We start from the raw sequence: 5,503 nt of genomic DNA on the forward strand, positions 1-5,503 counted from the left end.
ACCCCGTCTCTACTAAAAATACAAAAATTAACCAGGAATGGTGGCATGCACTTGTCCCAGCTATGCAGGAGGCTGAGGCAGGAGAATTGCTTGAACCCCAGAGGTGGAGACTGCAGTGAGCAGAGATCACACCACTGCACTCCAGCCTCAGCAAGCATGAGAAACAGAATAAATAAAAAGTTTTAAAATTTTTATATAGGTCCCATTTTGATCTTTTCCCTGGGTTTATTAACTGCGTATGCACGTTGCTGGAGTTCAATTTTATAATTTAATCTTCAACAGAATATTTGGTGGACCCGTGATTGATTTTGTGGAGTCATTAACATGGTCAGTGATGTATACAATAACTGTTGGAACTGTGGGTCTCCTATTCTGCATAGAGGGTGCCAACTTCTTCAGATACAAGGAAGAAAGCTGTATTTTGTTTAATAGAAACAAAAAGTTGTCACATAGTTTCATATAAGTCCTAATAAGTGTTGAAGGGTGCAGATGGAAACTCAGGAGTCAAAAGGTGGATGGCTGTCCCTTTTCTTTCTCTCTGTGGGTACATGAATTTACTTTCTTATGGGCAGAGCCTGTTGGAGACGTTTTTTAAAAATCCCGCAACCAAATGAGGAATATGTTCACCTTGTTGACTCACAGAGGATACAAATCATACACAAGCAGATGGGGATTCAGAGACCAAATGTTTTCATCTGCTGTCGAGGGAGTGTGGAGATTGAGTGAATGGAAAGAACTATATGAGACCAAGAGGGCAGGGAAGGGAGGCCAAGTCAGAAGAAGCAGAGGCACCTACCCAGATGTTCTTTTTAGATGTGGCATTTTGAGCATCATGATTTGGAGAGTTGCTGTGACTGCTGAGCAGAGACAGAGGGAAGAAGGGAACAGGGAAGCAGGACGGGGAGAGGCAGGGAAGAGGGGCATTGGTCTCTCCATACATCTCAGGAGGGCTCTCCTCCCACACTTATTAAAACCTCATTTCTTTACAAAGCTCAGCTCACACATTGCTCCCCAGAAAGGCTGCACCAATGAGTGGTCTTTCTCCCTCTTCTCTTGATCCCCTCTGTGCTCACCCCTCTGCCCCATCTTTACCACACCCTGTTTCCTTTCAGAATCAGCTTCCTTCTGTCTCATCCAGTGAACTGGGAGCTCCCTAAGAAAAGGCGCAGTGGCTCACACCAGTAATTCCAGCACTTTGGGAGGCTGAAGCAGCTGGATCACCTGAGGTCAGGAGTTCGAGACCAGCCTGACCAATACGATGAAACCCCGTCTCTACTAAAAATACAAAAATTAGCCAGACATGGTGGCATGAGCCTGTAATCCCAGCTACTTGGGAGGCCGAAACAGGAGAACTGCTTGAACCCTGGAGGCGGAGGTTGCAGTGAGCCAAGATTGTACCATTGCACGCCAGCCTGGGCAACAAGAGCAAAACTCTGTCTCAAAAAAAAAAAAAAAAAAAAAAAAAAAAGAAAAAGAAAGAAAAGAAAAGAAAGCAAGAAAGCAAACGAGAAAGAAAAGGAATCGAGTCTTGCCCTTGTTTTTCACTCTGTCTATAGATATGCCACATACAGAAAACAGGTGGAATTACAAATGCTTTGTTAACAAATGATTTCAGAGGTACATTAAGGAAACAAAATGGCTTTGCAGAGTGGGCATCTGAGTGTACCTTTGAAGAGTAGTTACTGAGTATTCCTCAGGTGGGCACCAGTGATGGAGGCAACCTCTCCAGGCAGCAGAAGACCACAGAGCAGCCGCCCGCTTAGAGGGTTAGTGCCACCTCCTCTCTGACGGCTGAAGGCTGTTTGTGCTCAACCTGGCAGTTTGTGCTTGGCCTGGGAGCTTCACCAGGGTAAACGGTGGCAGGAGACAAGGTCTTGATTCTGAGGCCTCTCTCTCAACCCAGTAAAACCTCTCTGCTAGAATTTGAAAAAAAATGTGGTATTTGTGGTACCCTCATGGACTGGATTTAAGGGACATGTGTTGCCTAAGTCCCATCTTCAAAATGACCCAGCAGTGACACTGTTCCTTTTCACTCTTAGGGTGCATTTCTCACCTGCATTATGGCCCAGGAATCTCAAGTCACCATCCCTACCACGGTCACCCCAATTTGAAGCAACCTGGTGACCCCAGGCAGGAACTGATCATCAGGGGAGGCTGGAGGCAGGCGGATTTTTACAGAAATCTAACAGCAGGACCAAAACAAGGAAAAAGGTGGAAGCAGGAGGGTGGTCAACTGGAGACCCAGGAAAGGATTCCAGGATGGTGGGAAGTCCTCATCCAGCAAGATTGGTGGAGGCCGCATCTGTGCCCTGCTCCTTTCAAGAGGTTTCCTCTGCACCCCCACCCACCCCCACCCTGGCCACTGACCTGCAGGAACAGCAGATATAACTGTGGGGCCCCGAGGCCTGCAGGAACCCAGGGACTCAGGAAAGGCAGGTGTTGTGTTGAGCAGGATCCAAGTTAGCCAGGGAGGGATGTGGGAGTCCTTATTAGAGGAGGATGTGAAGGGATTGGGATGAAGGAGTCCAGGAGGAGCAGCAGGACCCGAGGCCCTCCCTCTGCACACAGCCTTTCTCTGCTGGGCTCAGGCCCTAGCAACAGTGCCTTATTTATTTCCCCCACCCTTGCTCAGGCTTAGACAGTCCTTGCTCCAATGATGGGGCAGGGGTCATAATGGGACTCTTGTGACATCACTACATCCCACCCCTCATTCTCTCCTGTGAAATTCTCCTGGAGCTGTCTCTGTCCTATGCCCTGTCCCAGAGAGCCCTCCTGCTACAATCCTTCCTTCCTTCTAGCCCCTGCCTCCCTTGCCCCACCCACCCCCAACTATTCAGTGTCCCTCAGTAAACGTCCCAAGTTTGCAGCAGAAAACGAAACCATAGCTCAGAAAAGGTGGCATTTGCATTGCATACCTTCATATAGAAATCTAAGCAAAGCTGTTGAACCCACAATCAGGATGCCTTCCAGAGCCGGCTGTTTCAAGACGCTGCTAGAGGCAGTGAAGAGCACAGGAGGCCTTTCCAGCAGCTGCAGGGAAGGGCAGAGGATTGGGGTCGCCCTCTCAAGCATCTGACCCTGCATTCTAAAACACCTGCTAGCGTTGGATGCCGGGGTTTCCATGGTACTGAATACAAGACTCTGCTGCCTGGTCCACCACTGTTATGACCACAGAGGCCCCCCAATCTAATGTTGCCATCAAGACTGGTAGTTCAGGCTGGGTGTGGTGGCTCACATCTGTAATCTCAGCACTTTGGGGGGCCAAGGTGGGAGGACCGCTTGAGCTCAGGAGTTCCAGAACAGCCTGGGCAACATGGCAAAACCCTGTCTCTACTTAAAAAAGAAAAAAAAAAAAAAAAATGGGCCAGGCATGGTGGCTCATGCCTGTAATCCCAGCACTTTGGGAGGCCGAGGCGGGTGGATCACCTAAGGTCAGGAGTTTGAGACCAGCCTGACCAACATGGAGAAACACTGTCTCTACTAAAAATACAAAATTAGCCAGACATGGTGGCACATGACTGTAATTCCAACTACTCGGGAGACTGAGATAGGAGAATTGCTTGAACCTGGGAGGCAGAAGTTGCAGTGAGCCGAGATCACGCTATTGCACTCCAGCCTGGGCAACAAGAGCGAATCTCCATCTCAAAAAAAAAAAAAAGAAAAAAGAAAAGAAAGAAAGAAAAAAGTAACCTAGATGCACTGGATATGACCAGCAGGAACATGGAGAAACACAGTTCTTAGTGGGGTCAGGCCTTGTGAAGCAGCAGCCTGTGGTTTGGACAAGGTCAGGCTGGTTCTGTGGTCACCCACAGTCAACCCCACCACAGGGGCTGCAGGGACCGGGAGAAGAAGGGTTGGAGTCTGTTTTCCAGCTCCTCTGAGAAGCAGACACCAAGGCAGGATTAAATTGCAAGGGTTTTAGCAGGGGACATACCTTTGTGAAAAGAGTTACAAAAGACTGGGAGAGCCACCAGACCATGAAGCAAGTCTCACTCCCAATGTGAGGGAGAGAGGGGAAGAGGAGAGGTGGGAGCGCTCCGGACCACAGTTCTGAGGAAAATCCACAGAGCCTTCGCTGAGTGTTTGAAACAGGCAAAAAAGAAGGTCCGGGCAACCAGCCTGGCCTTAGCATCCCCACCATACTCAGTCATTAGAGGAGAGCTGCCGCAGGAGACCTGGCCTGATGTACTACACAGTGGATACCTGTGAGAAGCCGCACTCCCTCCAGGAGGTCAGCCACAGCGTCCTGGGCACCGAGGTTGGGGACCATGGATGGAAGTGTAGCTGAGAGAACCCAGAGGTTCCTGGGCCCCAGGGGCCCAAGCCAGGACCAGCAACAGAACACTTACAGAAAGAACTAGACCTCCTTGCTGGTGGGGTTGTCTTAGAAGGGAGCAGGCGGGTGGGACCAGAACCTCCTGCAAGAAACCAGAACATCGTCTGTGGGGCTCAGAGATTGGGTGGTGTCAGGAAAGAGGCTCTTTTCTATTTATTTTTAAAATCGAAGTTATACATTCACAGGGAACAATCAAGTAGTCAAAAAACACCTAAGAGGCTTTATCTCAGGAAACAGCAACTCTGTCCCCCTTTCCTCATTGCCTGCCCACAAAATCATTTTCCTGTCTTTGAGCTGAGTCACAGACCTTCTTCTGTGCTGTCTCCTTCTCCCAGGGTGATGGTGACCCCCTCTGTTCCCTGAGCCCTTATAGCTATGCAGGATTGCTGCACTGGTAATTTGTTGCAGCAATTTGGTGCAAACTAATTTGACGCTTCACTTAGTTTTCCACATGTATAGCATCTTACAGAAGATTACATGAGATTTTAACTCATGGTGCCAATTTTCTCCATAACTGATATTTATGTTAAAACCCTGATAAAGGCCAGGCGCGGTGGCTCACGCCTGTAATCCCAGCACTTTGGGAGGCCGAGGCGGGTGGATCACAAGGTCAGGAGATCGAGACCATGGTGAAACCCCGTCTCTACTAAAAATAGAAAAAATTAGCCGGGCGCAGCGGCGGGCGCCTGTAGTCCCAGCTACTCGGGAGGCTGAGGCAGGAGAATGGCGTGAACCCGGGAGGCGGAGCTTGCAGTGAGCCGAGATTGCGCCACTGCACTCCAGCCTGGGCAACAGAGCAAGACTCCGTCTCAAAAAACAAACAAACAAACAAACAAACAAACACAACATGAAAAAATACATGCTGGAGTTCTTTGGCGCTGTCCCCACCACAGTGTTAGGGCCTCTACTGAAACACCTGCGGTGCCTGGGAGACCCCCACATGTATCCAAGGGTCTGCCCTGTTCCCACATGAACTTCTAGCACCAATCTTTCCTCCAGTGGCTCCCAGCTCTACTTTTGGGGGACGCATGAACATCAGGAGTCTCCAAATCATGCTTATATTCTTCCCAGCATAAACTTGGACCTCAATCCCCCCGATTCCATTTCACACTGCTGTCGAGCTCTTAAGGTTTGAAGCCCCTGCACTCAGAGCTGCAGAGCCCCCAG

The 5,503-nt window shown here is 49.5% G+C and overlaps 1 long non-coding RNA gene across 1 annotated transcript; it reads right to left on the reverse strand.

The window, feature by feature from the left end:
- Nucleotides 1–410: 410 nt before the first annotated feature.
- LOC112632973 lies at nt 411–2,494 on the reverse strand. The gene is made up of 3 exons (XR_003121466.1): nt 2,364–2,494; nt 797–857; nt 411–575 (listed from the first exon to the last, which is right to left on the reverse strand). It is a non-coding gene; the product is annotated as an uncharacterized LOC112632973 (long non-coding RNA).
- Nucleotides 2,495–5,503: the final 3,009 nt, after the last annotated feature.

This window comes from Theropithecus gelada, chromosome 10 (assembly GCF_003255815.1).
Source record: "Theropithecus gelada isolate Dixy chromosome 10, Tgel_1.0, whole genome shotgun sequence".
In the NCBI taxonomy this organism is placed as follows: Eukaryota; Metazoa; Chordata; class Mammalia; order Primates; family Cercopithecidae; genus Theropithecus; species Theropithecus gelada.